Here is a 22643-nt window from a genome sequence, read left to right on the forward strand (position 1 = left end):
GCAAGGGCGGAGTCCCAGACACTGCATCCAGGTCCCAGGGCGCGAAGCCTCCGGTCTGGTAGGAAGGCTCTGCGCAGCCCCTTCAACACTGGCGCCTCCCGGGAGCCATGTCTCCCTCCCCAGCGTGTAACCACAACAAATACAAAGCTCCAAACCCCCAAACAGAGCCTACTCTGCTGATGCCCACTCAACCTCTGCCTATCTTGATTTTGCCTTCAGTTTAATAAAACCCGGACTTTGCTCGCCTGGACCGAACCGTGTGGTTCTGGGGCTCTGATGCGCCCCAAAGAAGGGAATGGGCCCTATCTTGAGGTTGGTACCACCCTTTTGGCGGCTTTTTGGGGAGGATCTAATGGAAAATTGCTTCTTTCTCCCTAAGCCCACCCAGCCCCCTGCCCTTTCTCCACCCAGAGACACCCTTCAAGCACCTATGACAAGCTTAAAGTAATAGTAATTAGCACTTTAGAGTTCTTTAGTGATAGCTGGCCTTCAAGGCAACACTGTGAAGTAGGTGGAGTTACCCCGGCCCCATTTTACCAATGAGTAAACTGAGGCTCAGCTTAACTGGGCCAACTCAGAGAGGGCTTCCCTCACCCTGTCCTCCTCTCCCAGGCTCTTCCTACTATGAGCGCTCACGGCTTGCAGTCCTCCATTTGTACGTTTACTTCTTTACTATCTGTCCTTGGGCTCCATGAAGGCAGGTACAGTGCTCAGTGCCCACACTTGTGGAATGCCTAGACGTGGTTGGGAGACAATAAGCAGATAGGGAACAATCAAAACCCCACCTGTCCTGGGCCACCCACCTACAAGTCCATCCCCTGGAGGGCCAGGCAGCTGGCGGGCCTGCGGGAGTCAGGAAGCTGCAAGAAGCCATCAATGCAGGGTCATTGTCTTGTGCCCTTCTGAATCTTTCATTTGGAGGCGGACAGTGAAGGAAGGGGGCTGAGGTGGCCCATCTTGCAGCAGAGGGCAACCCCTAAAAATAGTTTAGAGCACCTGGGTTCCCAGGCAAGAGGCTGAGCAGGAGCCCAGTGCCCCTTAAGCCAGTTAGAGCACCTGGGTTCCGAGGCAAGAGGCTGAGCAGGAACCCAGTGCCCCTTCATTGCCCATCTCCACATTCCCCTTCTCAGCTTCCCATGTTTTCTTTGCTCTGTTAAAAATAAATGAAGACACAGAATCGGGGGAAATATTTGCAAATCATGTATCTAATAAGGGTCTAGTGTCCACAGTATATAAAGAACTCTTACAATTCAAAAGTAACAAGGCCAATAAGCCAATTTAAAAACAGGCAAGGTGTCTGAATAGATATTTCTCCAAAGACAATCTACAAGTGGCCAATAAGCACATGAAAAGATGCTCTCGACCTCACTAATCTTTAGGGAACTGTAAATCAAGACCGCAATACAACCTCACACTCACAAGGAAGGCTATAATAAAAAAGATGGACAAAAGTACCTATACATAGAGGGCTCTGGAAAGAGAAGAACACTAGGCTGCACTGCTCAAAGACCACAGCCACATGTGGCATCTGTCGTAGTTAGGGCAGGGGTAGGGAGCTGGGAGAGGATAGGGTAGAAATGACCCAGTTGAGGGCAGAGGCAGCAGAAAACTCCCACCCCTGTCTGAAGTGCTCTCTACAAATAGATGCAATAAATGGAGCCAAAAGAATTCCCCCAGCCCGGCTGTTGGAGCTCTCTGGACACAGGCTTTGACAGCCTCACCATCCGCATTGTCCAAGAATTTCAGGCACTTCTCCAGGCCCAGGGCCCCGCCGCCCGGCAGGATGGTCTTGGGGACATTGTCTCGGCTGGGATTTAGAAGGGGATTGAATTTCCCTGTTAGGATTTGGAATACCAGATGATGGACTCTCTGGAAACCAAATGCATCTTGATTCTCTTGTTTTATCTTTCTGCAAAGTGTGCCTCTTGCTCCTGCTCTGCTAACTGCCTTGCAGATTAATAATTTAGGGAACTGTGAGCAGAAGCAAGAAAAGTTCCAGCCTAGAGAGGCAGAGAAGGCCAATTTTTCTGCAGAAATGACCAGACTGGTCAGAATCCTTGCATGTACCATTAGGACAAATTGCTTAGCTTTCTGAGTCTCCGTTTCTGCAACTGTAAAGAGTGGCTCAGCGGCCACCTCTACCCCAGCTAATTCACCTTGCTGTTTAATTTAATTTAGCAAGCATTAATTAGTACTTACTCTGAGGCCTCAGTGGGGAAACACTGCTGTGACAAGTATTCCTCAGTATGGTGTCATGACAGTGGAGGAAAGAGCCTGTAATTCTGCCCCAGGAGAGGCTCTAATGGGGGGACATTTTGGGTTGGACCTTGAGGCATGAATAGGGTCCCACGTATGGGGTCAAAGGATGCAAAACGTCATGGAAATGTTTAGTTCCACTGTATCAACCCAGGTTTTAGTCCTGAGCTGCTTGCCTTGGCCCATTTCACATGCTACAACCCGACTTTATCTCTATGCTACCTGGCTTCTGACAGCCTCCAGTCTTTCCACAGCCTCCCTGCCTTCCTCCAGCTGGACGTGTGGCACTCTCCCAAAGCCCAGCCTTTGCAGCCCCTCTCTCCAAGTTGTCAGGATCAAGCCCAGCCTCTCTGCACAGCCAGCCTCGTGGCCTGTGTAGCCTGGTTCATCTCTCCAGCCCTTACCTCTCCTCCTGCCCACTCTATGCCTGCCACACCTCCAGCAATACTAAGCTTCTTTCAGTTCCCCACACTCCCCACTGTGCCTGGCTCAGAGCTAGGACCTTGGTTTTCAGCTTCCTATGTCACTGCTCCCAGAAAGACACCCATGACCAGTCCCTAGTCCAAGTCAGAAACTCCTCTTACATGGCATCAGGTTACACCGCACCTGCTCGCTTATACCAGTGAGCTGTATTCCAACTGCTAAGGCTGGTTCTATGTCCTTCCCTGCAGCAGCCCCTGTGCCGACAGTGGAGCCTGGTACACAGAAGGTCTTCAACAGCTGAATACACCAAAGGTTGGTAAACTATGGCCTGAGAGCCAAGTCCAGCCTGCTGCCTGTTTTTTAAAAATAAAGGTTTATTGGAACAGAGCCATGCTCATCCACTTATGTATTGTCAATGGCTTCTTCGGGACTATGATGATGAAGTTAAACAGTTACAACAGAGACACATGACCTGCAAAACATACAATATTATGCAGCCCTTCTCTGAAATAAATGAAGCTCTCCTGAGGGAGTCTTACATTGGCTCCAACTACCCTGGCAAACCCCCTGCGTGTTCAGCCAGACACCCCGTGCAAGAGCAGAATCCAAACATCATGGGGGAAGACAGTGATTGAAATGATAGGGCTGGGCCAGATGATCCTCAGACGTGATGGCCACAAGATGGGGTGCACTGTTGAGAATGAATCCTACAGCACCACTTGCCCGTGTGCACACAGACACATAGAGGCATGCCCAAGGATATTAATTATTTGAAAAAGCAGAACTCAGGGGAGGTAACATGCAATGCCTCTCAATGCGGACTGGTTAAGTAAATTGTATTACACTCATCAATGGAGTCCCATGTTAAAAAGATGGCAGCAGCTTCTTGCATACTTATAGGAAAAGATCTGAGACACAATACTGTGATAGAAAGTCCAGAAAAACGTGAAGTGTACTTATAAAAGAACACTAGTATGCTTATATAAGATTGTATAATCATAGATTACTTCTTAAAAGAGACCCAAGAGACAGGTACCAGTGCTTGCCTCTGGGAAGGGAAACTGAGAGGTTCCAGAAATTCACAGAGAAGGCCTCTGCCCACTAGGCTTCAGATCTAGGTGGGACAGGGGTGGACAGGAGAATGGAGAACTTTTCACTCTATGAACACTTAAAGTTTTCAAAATTTTAGGCCGAGCATGGTGGCTCACACCTGTAATCCCAACACTTTGGGAGGCTGAGGTAGGTGGATCACCTGAGGTCAGGAGTTTAAGACTAGCCTGGCCAACATGGTGAAACCCTGTCTCTACAAAAATATAAAAATTAGCCAGGCATGGTGGCAGGTGCCTGTAGTTCCAGCTACTCGGGAGGCTGGGGCAGGAGAATTGCTTGAACCCGGGAGGCGGAGGTCGCAGTGAGCCGAGATTGTGCCATTGCATTCCAGCCTGGGAGACAGAGCAAGACTCTGTAACCTCCCCCGCCAAAAAATAATTTTTAAACAAGTGTTTGTTATTTTAAAAAAAGCCAGTTATGGGCCAGGTGTGGTGGCTCACCCAAAGTCAGGAGTTCAAGACCAGCCTGGCCAACATGGTGAAACCCCGTCTCTACTAAAAATACAAAAATTAGCCAGGCATGGTGGCGAGTGCCTGTAATCCTAGCTACTCGGGAGGCTGAGGCAAGAGAATCGCTTGAACACGGGAGGTGGAGGTTGCAGTGAACCAAGATCATGCCACTGCACTCCAGCCTTGGCAACAGGGTGAGACTCCATCTCAAAAAAAAAACGACCAGTTATGGATTGGACTGGAACCAATACAATTTGTGTGTGTGTGTGTGTGTGTGTGTGTGTGTGTGTGTATGTGCGCGCGCCAGTGAAGCCTGGGCAACATGTCGAAATCCCATCTCTACAAAAACACAGAAAAATTAGCTAGGCATGGGTGGCATGTGCCTGTAGTCGCAGCTACTCAGGAGGATCACCTGAGCATAGGAAGGTCAAGGGTGTGGTGAGCCGTGATTGTGCCACTGCATTCCTGCCTGGATGACAGACTGAGATCATGTCGCCAAAAAAAAAAAAAAAAAAGCGCCAGTGAAATGAGGAAATCAAGGGACTGAAGGTCTTCTGACAACTTCTAGGAGGCTCTGAAGTCCACCAGAGCTAGTCCACAAAGACCCCAAATGCTTGATGGTACTTAAGCCACCTCTCGGGCTACTTCAGGTTCCTCATCTTTCAAGCAGGTTGTGTCTTACCGACAACCATAAAAATCAGTAAGAGTTGTGCTGTAGCACATTTTGAGCTTCCGCTCACTGTCTGTTCACCACCACTATGTTACCATTCATCTTACGAAATGAGCATTCCCCATCACAGTTAGCATGCTGGGTCTGCGAGGTAGCTCTGTGGCCGCCACTCAGCCCCAATTCCTCATTTTACAGACAGGGAAACTGAGGTCCAGAGAGGTGGAGGGATGTGCCCCAGGAACTATAAACACTGACACTGACCCGAGGCTTCATGCCACACTGGCCACCACAATACAGCACCCAGCCTGGACAATACAGCACCCAGCCTGGACAATACAGCACCCACCTGGACAATACAGCACCCACCTGGACAATACAGCACCCAGCCTGGACAATACAGCACCCAGCCTGGACAATACAGCACCCACCTGGACAATACAGCACCCAGCCTGGACAATACAGCACCCACCTGGACAATACAGCACCCAGCCTGGACAATACAGCACCCACCTGGACAATACAGCACCCAGCCTGGACAATACAGCACCCAGCCTGGACAATACAGCACCCAGCCTGGACAATACAGCACCCGCCTGGACAATACAGCACCCAGCCTGGACAATACAGCACCCAGCCTGGACAATACAGCACCCAGCCTGGGTGGATGAGTTTTAAGACCACACCATTCTCATCCAAATATGGAATAGAACCTATTCCTATGACTGTTAGATGCAGTAAAAAGCCAGAGACAGCTGCATGGAACACAGCACTCTGTAGAGTGGCACCTCAGGGAAGCCAGTCCATCCCCCCAGAACAGAAATGTTTCCACATAAATAAAGCTGTTCTTATCAAGTGCCAAATTATCTTTAAAATTCCAACCATTTTCCACAGAAACCACTTGTGAATTTGGGACGTGCCATATCTTACTAAACAAAGTGAATGGAATGAACTAGGGATTGCTGGAGGTGAGGCAGGGTTGTCCACCCTGACCTAGGTCTGTGGCCCGGGTTTCCTGCGTGATACTGAACTGCTCAGGCACCACCTGGATTGTCATCTAGCTCCTGCCTGTCTTTCCAGCCTCATTCCCAGCTGTGATCCCTACGACACAGCCACTCCCAGAATGCACCCTGCACTTCCCGGCCCCAGTGCCTTTGTTTATCCTGTTCCTACTTCCTGGGTTGTTGCTCCATCTGATTGGCAATGTCTTATTCAATCTTCAAAGCCCAGTTCAAATGTCTCTTTCTCTTTAAGGCCTCCCCTAATCCCTCTACCCCCAGGCAGAGCAAGAACCCCTTACTTAAGACTGTGGGCACCTTGAAGGTAAGGACCATTGCTCTCCATGCACCTTCCTGGTGGTGGGGCCCAGACACTGCCACTGTGCTGTGTAACTGGCCTGGTTCCAGACAGCTACCATAGCCCTAGGGGAATTCATCCCAACCACAATGGTACTTCGGTTGGCCAAGACCCCAACCATGACTAATTTTAAAGCAGCCTTACCCCACTTACCCTGATGTGATTATTAGGCATTGCATGCCTATATCGAAATATCTCCTGTGACCCATAAATATATACACCTACTGTGCACCCACAAAAATCAAAAATTAAATAAACACAGTGGCCTTAATGGTAAAGTCTGAAGGAGCCACCAAGACCCAGTGCTGCCCACCCATTGTTCAGATGAGGCAGCTGAGGCTCACAGAAGCAGGGAGCACTTCCCCAAGTCACACTGGGACACATCCAAGAACTGGTTATCTGGCTTCCTTTCCCCAGCTCCTTCTGCACTGCTAAGACCTAAGACCCATCGTGGTTTGAGGTGTCAGGAGGCTCTGTTTTCTTGTGGTCTTTAGATGAATAAAAATTAGACGCAGCTGTTATGGTGCCATTAGTTGACAAACGGACTCACACAGGCTGAGGATGCATGGGAAAGACCCTGAGGGAGGGGCTGCAATAAAGAACCACACAGCTAGGACACAGCATCCCACGAAAGGAGAAATGAAACCCAGCATGGGTACAGGTGGCTCTGCCAGGGCTCTGAGGAGCCTGGCACATGACGGGTGCTTGGTGGTTGGTGAGGGTTTTCTTTAGCACACAAAACAGCCAGGAATGGTCACCTCCTCCAAGAAGCCCTCCAAGCCTGGATCCCCAGAGCACTCCATGATTCTAGGTCCTCGGTGACCAGTGCAGTCCCTGCCACACAGGGAATGCTGGTCTGTTGTAAACATGAAAGAAGGTGGTGAGAATATGCTTGTCACATCCCTCATCAGTCTGGCTGCTCTTGTGGCCACACCCCATCCCTCCTGGTCTCCCTGCAGAGCCCAGCTAGGTGAGCTGGACTGCTTGTCCCAAATCCAGGGGCAGGGCCTGCAGGGAACAGTCCTGTGGTGTCCGAAGGGCAGCTACTTGAGTTATGGGTCTCTATTCGAGTGGAAGGGAAATGGCCATTTGCCAGCTTTCCCGCAGGATTCAAGGGGCAAGACAACTTCAGAAGGAAATTCCACTGAGCTGCTGCCTCCATCAGTAGAGGACTCTTCCCTAAACTTCCCCCATCACACTGCCATCACCCTTCTCATTCAGGTGCCTGCCAGCCCCCGCCGACAATCAAAAATGCCCCCACTTCAGCCCTTCATACTCATTCCTCCTTCCCTGGTAGGTGGCACAGGGAGCCACAGCAGCACCCTCAGGGAGTGCGGACACTTATGCTGGGTGGGCTTGGACCTCTGGGGCACAGCTCCTGGAACAGGGCTCCAGGCTCCTGCAGGTGTCGCCCGTGAGCTCTCTGTGCCCCAGATGGAAGAGGCAGGCCTGTGGGCAGCAGGCCCAGCAGATATCCCAGCCCCGCCATGTGACCCCACACAGTTACTATGCTTCCCAGGGCCTCAGCATCTTCAGCCTCAAAGTGGGGATGGTGCCACCTTCCTTGCAGGCTCAGTGTGAAGCTTGGCAATGATACCCATGACTGCCTAGCCAGGGCTGGGCACACAGCAGCCCTTCAGAGCCTGCAAGTTCCTCCCCTTGCTTCACTGTGGCCCTGGCACCTTCCACAGGGCCCAAAGTGCAAAAGGAGCCAAGGTGTGCTGAGTGAATAAGCACCCTTTCCAGCCATAGGCTGCGTCCCACAATAGGGATGCTCATGGCTTATGGAGGCTCCACGTTCTGGAGCATGATCTTGAATCTTGGGCAAGTGGTTTGGTCTTCCTAAGCCTCCTTTCCCAACCCTCTGCCTCTTCTTGCCTCTTCCTGCAGCCTCCTCTCACAGGGCACACAGTCTGGGCCAGGCACTTTACAGAAGCACCCACACTTAATCCTCAACAACCTTCCATTTTACAGATACACAGACTCAGAGAGGTTGAATAACTTATGTAAGGCCACACAGCTAGTACCTGGCTGAATCAGGGATTTGAGCCCAGGTTCATTTGGTCTCCAAATCACGAACTTAACCATGAAGCTCCACAGTCCCTCTTCCCCCATATCCAAGGTTCTTATTGAATGCAGGTTCTGTGCTAAATGCACGACAGGTCATCTCATTTAAGGCTCACAATGGAACTCTAAGGTAGGGACTATACTATCCACCCATCCAGAAAAAGAAACCAAGGCTCAGAAAGGTTAAGGAATTTGTTTAAGGGCAAAGCGCTAATGAGGGATGAGAACCCAGGACTGGGTCCCAGGTTCATTCTTACAACACTATTCCATTTGACCTTCAAGGCCCAGGAGGAAGACCTCTGCAGGGAGAAAGTCTCCGCCTTGGCTGATGTGTGAGTAACCAAAGCAACCTCGGCATCTGCCCCCCAAGGGCCTGCAGAGGCAGACTCCTGGCTCAGCTCCCTTCTTGGCTGTATAGCCTTGGGCGTCACTTCTCTGAGCCTCAGTTTCCTCCTCTGTGAAACAGAACTGAATAATAATCCATGTCTCTGAGGTTGCTGAAAAGAATTCAGTGAGCCATCTGGTGCTGGGCCTCAGCGGTGCTCTGCTTACACCCAGCCTGCTCCCTGAACCCCACTCCCAGACCGTACACCACTCCCCACTTCCTTTGCTGCACTCTCCTCCTGGGGTCTGCCCTGGCCCTCTGGAAGGGAGTGACACTAGGGAAAAGCAGGAGGGGGGCAGCAGTGGCCGCCTCAGGAGGGACTCTGCCAGCCCTGCTGAGCGTGCCCTGCTGAGCGTACCCCACAAGTCCAGGCGGGGTCACAGTGGGGGAGTGGTCCTTGCCTTTTCCCCACCTTTTCCTCGGCTGCCTGCGCCTCGCCATTCCTCACTCAAGAAAGCACATCCTCCGGTGGAGCCAACACTTACAGGGCCCCTTGCAGATCCCCCGGGAGCCTGGGACCAGGGCAGAATTGGGTTCTGCAGCTTCTAAGCCCCGCCCTCAGGTCTAGAGTCTGGGAGAGAGACAGACCTCATACGTGAAGAGCTCTAAGACAATACACACATGCTCTGTCACTTCTTCCTTGGGACTTTCCTGAACCTTCATCCACATTCTCTCTGTCTCATCAATTCGCTTTAAAGCCCATCTCACAGTCCATCATTATCTGGCTTAATCACTTGTGTACTCACTGTCACTTCCACCAGAATGTAGCTCTGCAACTTTGTTCATTTGCCACTGTATCCCCTGCCTCTAGACGGTGCCCGGTCTATAGCAGGTGCTCAATAAATGTCTGCTGGACAGGCAAATCACGTTGATCCAGATTCACTCTGGTTTAGGGACCACCCACAGCACTAAGGCAGGTCTCTTTCCCTCTCTCCATGCTCATCCTTGTCTCAATCTCAGCAATGCCCTGCACCCCACCCCTCTTTATACCATACAGAGATTCGGGAAGGGCTGAAAATGGTTTTTCAATATCACTTGATTCTCATCTCTAGTGTGCTAGGGGAGCCCAGTATTTAAAGGAACCCATCAGCTAAAGATTTTATTTAAAAGGAGGCATCAGGCTGGGCACAGCGGCTCACGCCTGTAATCCCGGCACTTTGGGAGGCTGAGGCAGGCAGATTGCTTGAGCCCAAGAGTTAGAGACTAGCCTGGGCAACATGGCGAAACCTCATCTCTACTAAAAATATAAAAAATTAGCCGGGTGTGGTGGCACATGCCTGTGGTCCCATCTACGAGGGAGGTTGGTGGGAGGATCACCTGAGCCCAGGAGTTCAAGGCTGCAGTGAGCCATGACTGCACCACTGCACTCCAGCCTGGGCAACAGTGTAAAATCTTGTCTCAAGGGGAAGGAAAAAAGCGCCATCCCTTTGGCAAAATGAATGGCCATCCTTGATATACTTGGGTTTCCTTCCTGGTAGCTTTACCCAAACTGGGGCTTATCTGCATATGAAAATGGGTGGAGAAACTGAGGGAATCTAGAAAAAAATATAAACAGAAAGCTGCAAGGGCTTGCCCTCCTTCAGAACATCTCACCTGGATGTCACTAGCTTAGACGCTGTGGCAGGGCCGGGGCTGCATTCCTGGTAGCTGTTGGGGAGACAATCTGCTGCCTTTTACATAGTGAGTTCACACCAAAGAACAGCTCCCAAGGGAGTGCAGGGCCTCGGCTGTAATGAATAGATACGTTCATTTATAATAAGTGCTGGGGTCACCTGTTTTGTAAATGGATGCCATTAAGTGCTCCTAAATCAACAGTGTCTCCTAAGTGAGTTAAATATTCCCTTTTGCAGTCTTCTTTATGTTATTGATTTAAACACCTTCTTTTGTCCCAGTGGACGGAAGACCTGACCCAACTCCACTGATTCAGAATTAATGGAGGCAGGACATGTGTGACGTGTGATTCACTGTTTGAATACATCTGTCATTGAGAATGTGTGCATTCCTGAATGTGCTCAACAACTTCCCAGCATACCTTCCCACCTACTATGTGTTAGGCACTAAGCATCTCAGAGGCTGCAGATGTGGGCCCTACCCTCAGGAAACTCACTTGGGTATGGGGAGTGAAAGTAATTCACAATTGGCGTCAGCCACATTCCTGCATGAGTTCATGTAATCCTGACAGCAATTCTACAAGGTGCGGATTGTTTTCTGATTTATCACAGATGCCTTGAAGCCTAGAGAAGGTAAGTAATTTGCCCTAAGACACACAGCCCATGTGTGATGAAGCTGGGATTACAGCCCAGTAGGCCGACACTCAGCCTGTGTTCCTTGCACTCCAACAGTTGTCCTCAAAGTGGGGTCCTAGAAACAGCAGCAGCAGCAGCCTCAGCTGGGAATCATTTGAAATGCAAATTCTCACCCTCCAGATGATTGTAATACCTGCTGCAGTTTAAGAATGTTTGGACAGGGCCAGGCGCGGTGGCTGACGCCTGTAATCCCAGCACTTTGGGAGGCTGAGGTGGGCAGATCACATGGTCAGGAGTTCGAGATAAGCCTGGCCAATATGGTGAAACCCCATCTCTACTGAAAAAACAAAAAACTACAAAAATTAGCCAGGCGTGGGGTGGCACCTGTAATCCCAGCTACTTGGGAGGCTGAGGCAGGAGAATCGCTTGAAACCAGGAGGTGGAGGTTGCAGTAAACAGAGATTGCACCACTGCACTCCAGCCTGGGTGACAGAGTGAGACTCGGTCTCAAAAAAAAAAAAAAAATTTTTTTTTTTCCATGACAGGAAGCCACTAAATGCAGTAATAGGAGCAACCTGGTAGACAGGCAGGAATGACTGCTACCTGGTGGAGTAGGGAAGGCTTCCTGTAGGAGTTGATGCCTCTCTTGGGATTTGCGGCATGAATGGGAATTCACTGGGTGGCCCAGCAGAAGACAGGCATTGCGGGTACATGAAGTGGCAAGGGCAAAGGCTTGGTGAACTTGGGAAAATATTCCTGTAGTTCTGCATCTACGTGGGGCATGAAGTGTGGGGACGGGTGCGCTGTGAGGCATGAGGCCAGTGGACCGAGCAAAAACTTCATCCTGTGAGCGTGTAAGCAGGAGTGGGAGTGACCTGGGTTTAGTTTCCCAACAACCACATAGCACCTGTATACATATCAATTACTTAACACTCTTCATTCTATCAAGGAAACTTTATATCTGGTCCATAAGTGCAAAGCCAGCCTCACTAAGCGTAAATTGAATTCTCCCATGAAAATAAATCAACAAAAACAAAACGCTGTTATAAACTCCTGCTTTGATCCTGTTATCAGCCCCATCCCTGAGGCTTGCTGTGTCTTGTTTAGAACAGAGATTAGCAAGCATAGAGAATCCACATGACAGGAGGCCGCCAATAAAACAGAAGCATGCTTTTTTACATCCTGATAGGGACCGAGATACAGACATAGCGCTGCATGAAAAAGGTAAGCTGAAGAATGCTGGATTTGGGTTACAGAAAAGGTGGACATGCGCACGCATGCACGTACGCACACACACTCTAAGGTGTCCCTGGACAGCGGTTGTCTCTGGGGAGGGGAACAGGATGTGGAAGGGCGTGACGCACGGCTCACTGTGTACTCTTCTGTATGTTTAACTGTTGAACCATGTGACTGTATTACTCCCTATATAATCAATACATCGCATTAAGCCTTTGTGGGTGATAGAGACGTTAAAGGTCTGTCAGCATGCCGACCCTCCTGTCTGATGTCATCAGAAGGGCGGAAAGAGCACTGGAAGGAGAACTCTCTCCCGTGTTCCAGGTGGTATGCTCCGTGTCACTGAGAGCTGAGCCCGTGCCTCACCCGGAATTGTTTCGCGGCCTGGATCTCATACTTCCTGAAACCCTGCTTGGTGGGTAACAAGGATCTAAGAAATCATTTTGCACAACAAGAAACAGCATACTCAAGTGAAAAATGATTTCCCGGCTACCTGAGGTGGGGGAAGTCAGCCTGGTGCCCGGGGCATGCAGCGGGGGGCGGGGCCCCCACGTCCTGTTCCACTCTTCCTGGGAACAAGACTTGGCTGCTGCCCCACTGTGTGCCTCCTGAGCTGTGCAGAGAGAAGGAGAAGCGCTTGGGCCCAGCAGCACCTTCACAGGGCAGGTGTAAGGGGCTGCACCCATGTTATTTTCTGTAATACTCCCACCACCCCTTCAAGTGGGCCCTCTTAGTCCACAGGAAACAGAGGCACAGAAGAGTTAAATGACTCACCTCCAGGCTACTCAGCTGGTGGTGACAGAGCTGGGAATCCAACCTGTGTGCCCATGCACCGGACAAAGTCTAGGAGCCCCTGAGCCAAGTCAGCCTTTGGCTGGTGTGAGAACCTGACCCCACGAACTAAAAGTATTCAGCCTTGAGACCCAGACAGACCACTCCAGGCTCCTGGAGTTGATCCATGATGAGCATCCCTCATGCAACACAATCCACAGACAATTGTTTCTCTAGCAATTTCCATAAATAACTGTAATTTATGGGTTAATAGCAAAGATATCAAGGTTTGGAACCCCCTGGAGTGTTAGGAACATGATTTGTAACTACAAACACACAACAATTTGTTCAACATGCCAGCTACATCTTCAGTAATTACTACCCTGGTTAAGGATAATTCCACATTCAATGCCCTGCCATGCACGGGGAGGGGAGGTCAGGAAGGAGGGGCTGGGATGGGACTTCAGCTGTGTTCTGCTGTGTTCCTCACTTCCTTGAGGCCCTTTCCTCTTCCTAAGAGCCCTCCTGTTCTCTCCCGTTTTGGGCCTCGCCTGGTCCTCCAGGCATTTGGACCTGGTGAGCCTCTCACTGTCCAGCCCTGCCTGCAGGGACCCAAGTAGGGCTGTGTGGATGCTCCTTCCTGGGAGGGGCACTGGGAGCACCGTGACAACCATGGCTGTCTTAGCCGATCCTGCCTCTCTCCCTCAGGAGGCACCCTGCTCCATTACACTCCTTCCCTCTGCACTTCGGTGAGAGGAGCCAATCAATTCCCCTTTCCGCTAAGCAGTGTTCAGGTGAGTTTCTGTCAACTGCAACCCAAGTGTCCTGAGAGATCGATGCAGGATGGAGGCTTGCCTCATCTGATGGATGAACAAGGCCCCACAGCACCCACTCCAACGGCAGTGGAGGGGTGAGACTTGGCAGGGTTGTGCTTAGGGGGAGTGGGAGCCAGGGTTTGAATCCTGGCTCTGCCACTTCCTAGCTGTGTTGCTTTGGGCAAATCACAGAAACTCTGAACTTCAAATTCCTTCCCTATAGATGAGGATAATAATATCTACCTCATAGGGTTGAGTCACTGATAAAGTTAGCTATATGAGGTGTGAGACTGTGTGTATGGTACTGCCACATTTGTGTTTAAAAATGGGGGGATAACGTATATTTCTAGGCATTTGCTTATGTATACGTGAAACTGTCTGGAATCGGACACAAGAAACCAATAACATGAGACATCTCTGGGGAGGAGAACCGGCTGCTGGGGGACTAGTGGTTTCATCACAATTCCCCCATTCCCTTCCACTCCCCAAGTAGAAACAACAGGGGGAACTTTTCACCATATACCCTTTTGTATCTTTTGAAATGTAAATAAACATGTTAGAAATATACACAAAGCTAGAATGAAAAATTACCATTAAAATTATTCTTTATCATAGAGAATTGTGAAGTATGATTGCAGAATTAGCTGTGAACTCTCTCTCATATATACATGCTAATGCCAGGCTGACAAAGGACACCCGGAAGAGCCAGCTGTGGAGGACCTGCCTCCCACTGCCTGTCCCCTCTGCAGCAGATTAGTGAGCCTCGAGCCCGCCATGGGGGTGGGAGCGGGTGAAACCAGCCCTCATCCTCTTCCCCATCTGCACCCTGAGCACTTGCCTCCTGGCACCCCACAAGGGGCCACTGCTACCTGTTCTATAGATGGGGACACTGAGACCCCAGGTCACAGGCTGCAACTGGAGGTCCCCAGACAGCTCTGGCCCCAGATGGATTATATGTGACCTGAGCTGCATTTGGGGCTTCTTGTGAAAGCTGGATGCACTGCCGCATGGGGCCCACGTGAGTTCCTGCCTGCCCACCTGGGACTGGTGCTGAGTCAATGTGGTGTCCTGTTAGCAGGTTAAGCACTGTTCTGCCAAAATCCCCCCCATTCTCTTTTGCCCCCCATATTGGAACCCACCATCAGTTGTCCTTTAGCATTTTATCTAACACGCTTAAAAAAAATACAGGCCGGTGGTTCTCCAGCTTTTTGGTGTCAGGCTCCCTGTACACTCTTGACTGAGGATCCCAAAATTGTTCATGGGTGTGATATCTATCACCATTTACCATATTAAAAAATTAAAATTAAGACATCACCAACCTTGAGACATCTTTATAGCAAAAGCCTCAGTCTATCTGCCAACATATCAGGTAGCCTCTAGAATATTCTACAGCACACTTGTGCAAGAATGATGGTGATAAGGTAAACAACAGCTTGTTGTTGTTGTTGTTGTTATTTAAATGGTTTGAACTCCCTGGACCACACTTTGAGAAATGTTGCCATTAAAGAAAAAAATGTTCTTAGCCACAACCAATGCCAGCACCCATGCCATTTGCCTGGCCCCTGTGGGTGTTTAAGTCTAAGCCCTCTTCTAGAAAGAGAGAGAGAGGAACACTCTGGGTCCTATAGGCAGAACTGACTGGGGGGTCCCCTTTCTAGTCCTGGTGGCTGAGGCTGCATGACCCTGCTCAGCACCACAGCTTGCAGCCCCTAGTACTGACAGGAAAGAGCTGCCTGCCTGTGGTGGGGCCGTTGTTGGTCACTTTAGGGGACCTGAAAAAACAGCATCAGCCCCCATGTGCTGTGTGCCTGCCATGTGCCAGGCACTAGAGGAAACCAAGGCTGTTTGAGAAATCACTAGTCCAAACGTTCCCAGCTTGCAAGAGACAGTGGCAAGGTGCTGGCCCAGGTACCCCTGTTCTGAGGCTGCAGAGGGAGGCCCTGGCCATGGTAACCAATCTTCAGCAAGGTGCAGTTGTCTGCCTTCTCTGGGTGCTTGTGTGTCAGATGGAGGGTGAGGAGTGCTAAGGCTCACCGGGGGCTCCTGCAGGCCTTCCCCACTGTAACTCACTTGCACCTGCCTCTCCTATGAGACAGGGACGTTATGGCCGGCATTCCGCTGGCCGCGGCTGCATAACCCAGACCTGAACTCGGGTGCTCCAGCATCTAAGGCCCATCCTCTGCAAAGGGGGGTTTCACCCAACCTTCCCCAGGTTGGGCACGGTGGCAAATTTAGATCAGATTAAAAGGACAGCTCAGGGCACAGCTGGTAGAGCAGTCCTTGGAGGGGAGGAAAGGTGGCATGGTGACAGCTGCAGTCTGAGTGCCGGTTTGGGAGCGGGTGAGGAGCAGGGGGAAGCATGGCTCACTCCTGGCCTGACCAAAGCGATCCCCAGCCCCACCTCTCACTGGGTTGGTCCTGGCAGGTCCAGCCCACCCACCACCTGTCACCCTGCTGGAGAACTGCAGCCTGGCCTTCCCAGCCCCAAGACAGAGTGGCCAGGATGAAGTGATGCCCCAGCCTTGAGCAGGGTGCCCAGAGGTGGTGCTGAGCCAGCCCCTGGAGCCCACTCAGCCCCCATTCTACCTTCTTGGCTCAGCTCCTTCAGGGACGCCTAGGTTGACCTCACAGGCCCCGCTGGGCAATTCCTCCCAGCACCTGGGTGATGCTGTTCAGGGGACAATTTCCTTTTCCCTCTCCTCTCTGGACAGCTCCATGAGGATAAGAATAAGGTTGTCTGACATACCCCACTTATGCCCAGCTCCAGCACGGCGCCTGGCACAACTACCTGCTGAAGAAATATTTGTGGATGAAATGAATTTGCCCAGCTCATGTGTGTCCCTGTCCCCAAATTCACATGTCTTTAAAAATAAAGCACCCACCTTCAAGGGGGCAGGCATAGAGATAAGGGCCTTTCATACTTTGTTCTGAGGGATAGTAACATGGTAAACAGATGGTCTGCACAGAGCTGTCCTGACCCAAGGTATAGAGAGCCAGAAAAAACTGGAACTGAGATGGGGAGCCAGGCCTGACCCTGCAGCCCCCAAGGCCAGGCCCATGGTCCAGTTCTCTCTGAAATTCACCAGGCTGAGTCTAACTCAAGTCGCTCACATGGATCGGGGAAGGTGTTTGGAGTTTCCTTTCCCCTGGGGTTACCAGCAGAGTGCCTGGAGGGAGATTCTAGACACCTGAGCACAGGAAGACCACAGGGAGATAGGGAGGAGACCCCATGCCTTTGCTAGTGAGCATCCTCAAGTCTAGTTTCACCATCCACATCTAGGGCCCCTGTGTAAATTTGTAAAAGGCGCCCTCTTCTGGTGGATACAGCCCCAAAGGACCATGGCTTAGGTAGCAAGAGTGCCGCTGTTCCTCTGCTAACTGCCCTCGTGCAGGGCACAATCTGAACATCTGTACATTTGGGAGTGCCTGGAGTTCTACCACACAGGGTGACAGTGACTGTGTACCTACCACCCTCCCAAGGCCAAAAGTAAATGCTGCTCCTCCTTTCAGGGGGCTGGGAGGCCTAAGGGCCATGCATGCACAACCTATAGCCACATGGAACCACCTGCTGCCTTCCTGGGGAAAGATAAAGCCCCACCCCTCAGCCCCCTACGAGATTTACTTGAACAAAGATAAGTCACTTACAGGTCCAGAAGTCACAAGATCAAGAGAGAACATGTTAGCGAGACTTAGCACTGCCTTCAGCTGCCTCCCAGTGCACCATTAAAACTTTAAAGCAATTACATTTTTAAGTAGTTAAATTTTTCAGGAAATCAAGACCCCATCCCTACATTACAGGTTTTAGCCCAAGTGGGCTAAGTGAGGTATGGCTTGCTTGGGTCTTCAAGGGGGCATACCCTCGGCCCTCTCACTGAGGCTGCCACACACGCTGGGCTCCCACACTGAGTCAGGAGCCCAGAGAAAGCCAGGGCTGGCTCAAGGTCACCCAATGGCCAGCTGGCAGCCAGGCTGGGCCTGAGTCAGGTCCCCAGGCCCCGCCCTTGCTCTAGACCCAGATCTGCTGGATCCTGGGGGTGGGGGAGCTGGTCTCCAACTCGGGCCTTCACTGGGCACAGAGACACCGTTCTTTACTGCTCAACAACCCCCCCCCCCCACCGTTTGCCCTGTGCCAGGCTGCAGCCTTCCCTAAGCCCTGCTGACAAGGAAAATCTGGTGCCAGCACCCACAAATATGTGTGACTTCTGGAGGGAGGCAGCAGCCTGGGTTCCCCAGCCTAGAGTGGGTGAATTTAAAGGACGGGTGGCAGGGGGGGTCACTAGATGGGGGGTCACCAAACTGCCCAAATATGTCTGGGGTGGAGGGTGATAAACGTTTATATGTTTCTGACCAGATACCCAAAAAATGCTTTCCATGTTTGTTCTGGGAGGGGGTGGGGCACATACGTAGTCTCCACTGCATATTCTTTTATAATGTTTAACATTTTCATCATGGGCCTGTATTTCCTAAGCAAATACTAAATTCATAGATTTAAACCCATACATAAATGGCCCAGGCAGAAAAGAAAGAGACAGGAGCTCAGAATTTCAGAAGATGAAGGGACCCCAGACATTGACCTTCTCTGTAAAAACGAAAGCTAGGGTTGACTGAGTGCCCATGGGCTTTGCCTGTTGGCCCATTTTGTTTTGTTTTGTTTGTTTTTTGTTTTGAGACAGAGTCTCGCTCTCTCACCCAGGCTGAAGTGAGGTGGTGCGATCTCGACTCACTGCAAGCTCTGCCTCCCGGGTTCACGCCATTCTCCCACCTCAGCCTCCCGAGTAGCTGGGACTACAGGCGCCCGCCATCACGCCCGGCTAATTTTTTTAATTTTTAGTAGAAGTGGGGTTTCACCATTCACAGGATGGTCTCGATCTCCTGACCTCATGATCCACCCACCTTGGCCTCCCAAAGCGCTGCGATTACAGGCGTGAGCCACCGCGCCTGGCCATTGTTGGGCTCTGTTTTTAAAGCCCTTCTTTACCATCTCATTTCAGCCTGAGTGACCTGAGGAGGGAGATGCTATTACTGACATCTTCCATGCTACAAACGAGGAAACGAAGCAAGGTCGCCACAGGCTGGACCACCGAGTCCAAGTCACACCCGCTGGCCAAGGCTGACGGCATGCTACAGGGAGGGCTACGTCACAGGCTGGGCTGGGACCTGAGGCTCTGGATCCTGCTCTTTGTCTTGACTTTTCCCCCAGAGGCCTAGAGTTCCCTGGAGCCCCAGGTAGCAGCAGCCCTGTGCCAGAAGGAATGTGCCTCGTCAGACAACTGAGAGTTCCCAGACAACAACTGAGAGTTCCCCGGGGGCCAGGAGCAGAGCCTGCAGCTTCCTCGGGGTCACACAGGCAGACTACTGAGATGCAGGTGGCCATCCTCAGCCCCTCTGTGAGCCTCAGTTTCCTTATCTATGAAACAGGTGAATCTTTCCTACCTTGGAAGGCAGGGGTAATGATGGCCCTGGATGAGGTATCTGATACACAGAGGTGCTCAGCACACACTCATTCCCTTCCCTTCTCCCCTGCCTGGTGAACCTGAGTGGGAGGTCCGTCCTCTCCTGGCTGCATCCTGCCGGGCCAGGCATGGGGCACTGCCTGGGGAAAGACACCAGGGTCTAGGGGGCATGCTAACAGCTGGCAGTGACCCTCCCACCCAGGGGCACATACTAGGCACTGAAGAGGACGAGGAGCTGGGACGGGAACTGGGCGGGCAGGGTGCCAGTGCGCATATGTGAGCTCATGTGTGCTCCCCACAGGAGACCGAGACCCGGTAGGGGCTTGCTGTGGGCTGTGGCATCTCCCAGATCTCAGCTGCCCCAACAGACCAAGATAGAAGGAGCTTGGGAGGGGACATTTTACTTTCCAGCTAGAGACACTAATAGTGGGGCTGGTCCATCCCACCCTTCCCTTACCTTGGTCCAGTGCTGTGGGTGGACAAACAGCCGCAGCCTGGCCGGCTTCTCAGGCCTCCTCTGCTGCCCACACAGATGAGCTCCCTCAGCCCTCCCCCAGCTGGTGCTGCGGCCAGTGCGGGTCATAAACCCTGAGCCCCTGCTTAATCCGCCAGCTCCCGAGTCAGCGCCAGCCAGACACGTGACACTGCAGCCTCACGGACCTGTTTGGCAGGAGCAGCAGCTGGTCCCGATGGGGGTGGGGAGGGCTGTCTGCCTCACCCTCGGGCCGTCCCTACCACCTCCCAGCCCACAGCCTGCAGTTGGGCCCCTGCCAGCCTTGTATCGAGAGGTATGGTACGTGCTGGGGGCAGTGCAGGTAGGGAAAAGAACACAGTTCTCACCAAATGGTGCCGGGCCACCTGGGAATGGGTATATGTGTGCACATGGGGCCATGCATATCCACACATGTATGTGTGTCAGAGAAAGAGACCATAGATGAAAATCTATTCCAGGCGGATTAAAGACCTAATGTGAAAGGTGAATAAGGAGAATCTTCATGACTACAGGGTAGGAATGAGTTTCTCAAAACACGAAAAATGTTAATAAAGTGAGAAAGTTGACTACTTGAATTAGAACTCTGAAATTGAGAAGTTTATCCCAAGACCCTGTAAAGAATGAAAAAGGCAGGCTGGAGGGAGGGAGAAGATATCTACAATGTGGATTAACTGACGAAGGATTAGAAACTGGAGCACCCAAAGAACTCTCCAAATCATAAAGAAATAGAAAGACAGCCCAAGATGGGTGAAAGGCATGAACAGGCACTCCACCAATGATGAAATCCAAACAGCCAAAGGGCAAACAAAAGACCCCCAACCTCATCGGGGAGATACAAATTCAAACCACAGCAAGAAACCATTACCCACCCACCAGGTGAGTGAAAACGACAAAGACTGACAATGCCCAGGGCGGGGTTGGGGCAAGGCTGTGTGCTTGCTTTACAGCCAGTATGTGCCCTAGAGACAGCTCATGCCATGTGTGCTGGGACACAGGTTCAAGAGTAACAGCCCCAAACTGAAAACAACCCATGTGGTCCATCACAGTAGACTGCATAAATAAGCTGTGGCCTGTCGATACAATGAAATACTATTTATTTAAAAGGACAGCAGGGCGCAGTGGCTGTAATCCCAGTGCTTTGGGAAGCCGAGGCAGGCGGATCACTTGAGGTCAGGAGTTTGAGACTAGCTTGGTCAACATGGCAAAACCCCATCTCTACTAAAAATACAAAAATTAGCTGGGCGTGGTGGTGGGCACCTGTAATGCCAGCTACTGGGGAGGCTGAGGCAGGAGAATTACTTGAACCTGGGAAGCAGAGGTTGCTGTGAGCTGAGATTGTGCCTCTGAACTCCAGCCTGGGCGATAGAGTGAGACTCTATCTCAAAAATAATAATAATAATAATAATAAATAAAAGAAAAATAAAAGAATGAACAACAACTCATAGCATAGGTGAATCTCGCAGATACAACTTTGAGCAAAAGGAGCCAGACCTGAACAAACATCCACAGCCTATTTATATTCAGCTAAAAAATAATAAAAACGAAATTATATTGTAAAAAGCTGTTCTATAGGTGGTACAACAGGAAGGGCAAGAGGGATGTTATTAGCACAAAGTCAGGACGACGACAATCTCTGAGGAGTAGACTGGGGAGGGGCACGTGGGGGCTTTGGGCAAGGCTCAGTCTCTTGACCTAAGCAGTGGTCGCACTCATATTCTTCCTTACTTTTCTTTAAGCTATGCATGTTTGTCCTTGCACCTTTCTCTGTGACAGGTGACCACATTTAAAACAGAAAGGTACATGTGATAAGGGTGGGGAAAGGCACAGACCCCAAGCTGTGACTGCAGAGCCACCAGGCAGCGGTATCCGAGCTGGAAGGGCTCATCTTGCTCTCTTACTTCACAAACAAGAACTGACGATCAGAGACAGGAAGGAACTTGCCCAATGTTGCAAAGCAAGTTAGAAGCCAGCAGGGCCAAGACTAAAATCTAGGTTTGGCAAAGCCCAAACCAAGGCTCTCCTCTCTGGTCTCTTTGGAAGAGTTCTTCCATTGCAAATCACATTTAACATCAACTGGAGCAGATGGGCTGATTTTAGCATTTAGCACTGCAAAATTATTCTGTTTGCTTATGTATTGTGGGTCTCTTGCCACTAGAATAAAAGCTCCCAGAGGGCATGGTTTTTAGTCTCTTTTGCTTCAGTGGTAACCCCAGCACCAAAAGCAAAATCTGGCACACAGTAGGTGCTCCATAAATATTTGCTGAATGAGTAAATGAATGGAGCTGATGCTTCTATTTGCACTTTGAGATCCCAGAAATCCCTGGTGGCTTCTGTGATAGTCCAAAGGAGAGAACAAAAAAACAACTGTATGATACTGACACACTTTCACAGAATTATCTTCATAACTGCCTTAGGAGGCGGGTACCATCATCACCCCATTTGAACAAGGAGAAAACAGGGAGGCCTAGTGACTTGTCCAAGGTCATGCACAAAGCTAGGAAGTTGACAGCTGGGATTCGAACCCAGCCCAGCTGTCTTCAAGCACCCCTAGGATCACTGAACTGGAAGCACAGAAAGGCTGAACCCCACCCATGACTCTGAAGCCCCCAAAAGGCTGGCTGGCCCTGGGCCACTCCATACACCTAAGCTTACCAGGATCTGTGGAATTTAGGCCCTCTTGTCCTCACCCGCCCTCAACCCTCCTGAGTGCTGGTTCTGACTTCTAAAGTGTGTTCCAGTCTCTTCCAAACTCTCAGCCCCCAGTAAGGAAGTGGGTAGGGATTAGGTACCCCATGATAAAGATGGGGAAGCTTTGGCTCAGGGAGGGGAAGGGACTTGTCCAGAGTAATAAAGCGTCCGGCTCTCTGACCTAAAGGCCTCCTAAGTTGGAGTGACAGACAGAGACCCCAGCTGCTG

General features: G+C 50.9%; 1 protein-coding gene and 1 long non-coding RNA gene across 13 annotated transcripts in view; both read right to left on the minus strand.

Annotated features, from left to right (window-relative positions):
- LOC105477737 (IQ motif and Sec7 domain ArfGEF 1) overlaps window positions 1-22643 on the minus strand; it is a 392170-nt gene that overhangs the window by 72022 nt on the left and 297505 nt on the right. Inside the window, exon 1 of one of the 12 annotated variants that reach the window (XM_071092242.1) lies at window positions 19692-19811. The exons of the other annotated variants lie outside the window; for them this stretch is intronic. The gene's annotated coding sequence lies outside the window, so the exon portion shown is untranslated. Of the gene's footprint in view, window positions 1-19691; window positions 19812-22643 lie in introns of those variants that run through there. 12 annotated transcript variants of the gene reach the window in all.
- On the minus strand, window positions 624-19685 carry LOC139362018 (uncharacterized). Its single transcript, XR_011620248.1, has 3 exons — window positions 5565-19685; window positions 2863-5213; window positions 624-734 (listed from the first exon to the last, which is right to left on the minus strand). It is a non-coding gene; the product is annotated as an uncharacterized lncRNA (long non-coding RNA).

This window comes from Macaca nemestrina, chromosome 2 (assembly GCF_043159975.1).
Source record: "Macaca nemestrina isolate mMacNem1 chromosome 2, mMacNem.hap1, whole genome shotgun sequence".
Classification (NCBI taxonomy): Eukaryota; Metazoa; Chordata; class Mammalia; order Primates; family Cercopithecidae; genus Macaca; species Macaca nemestrina.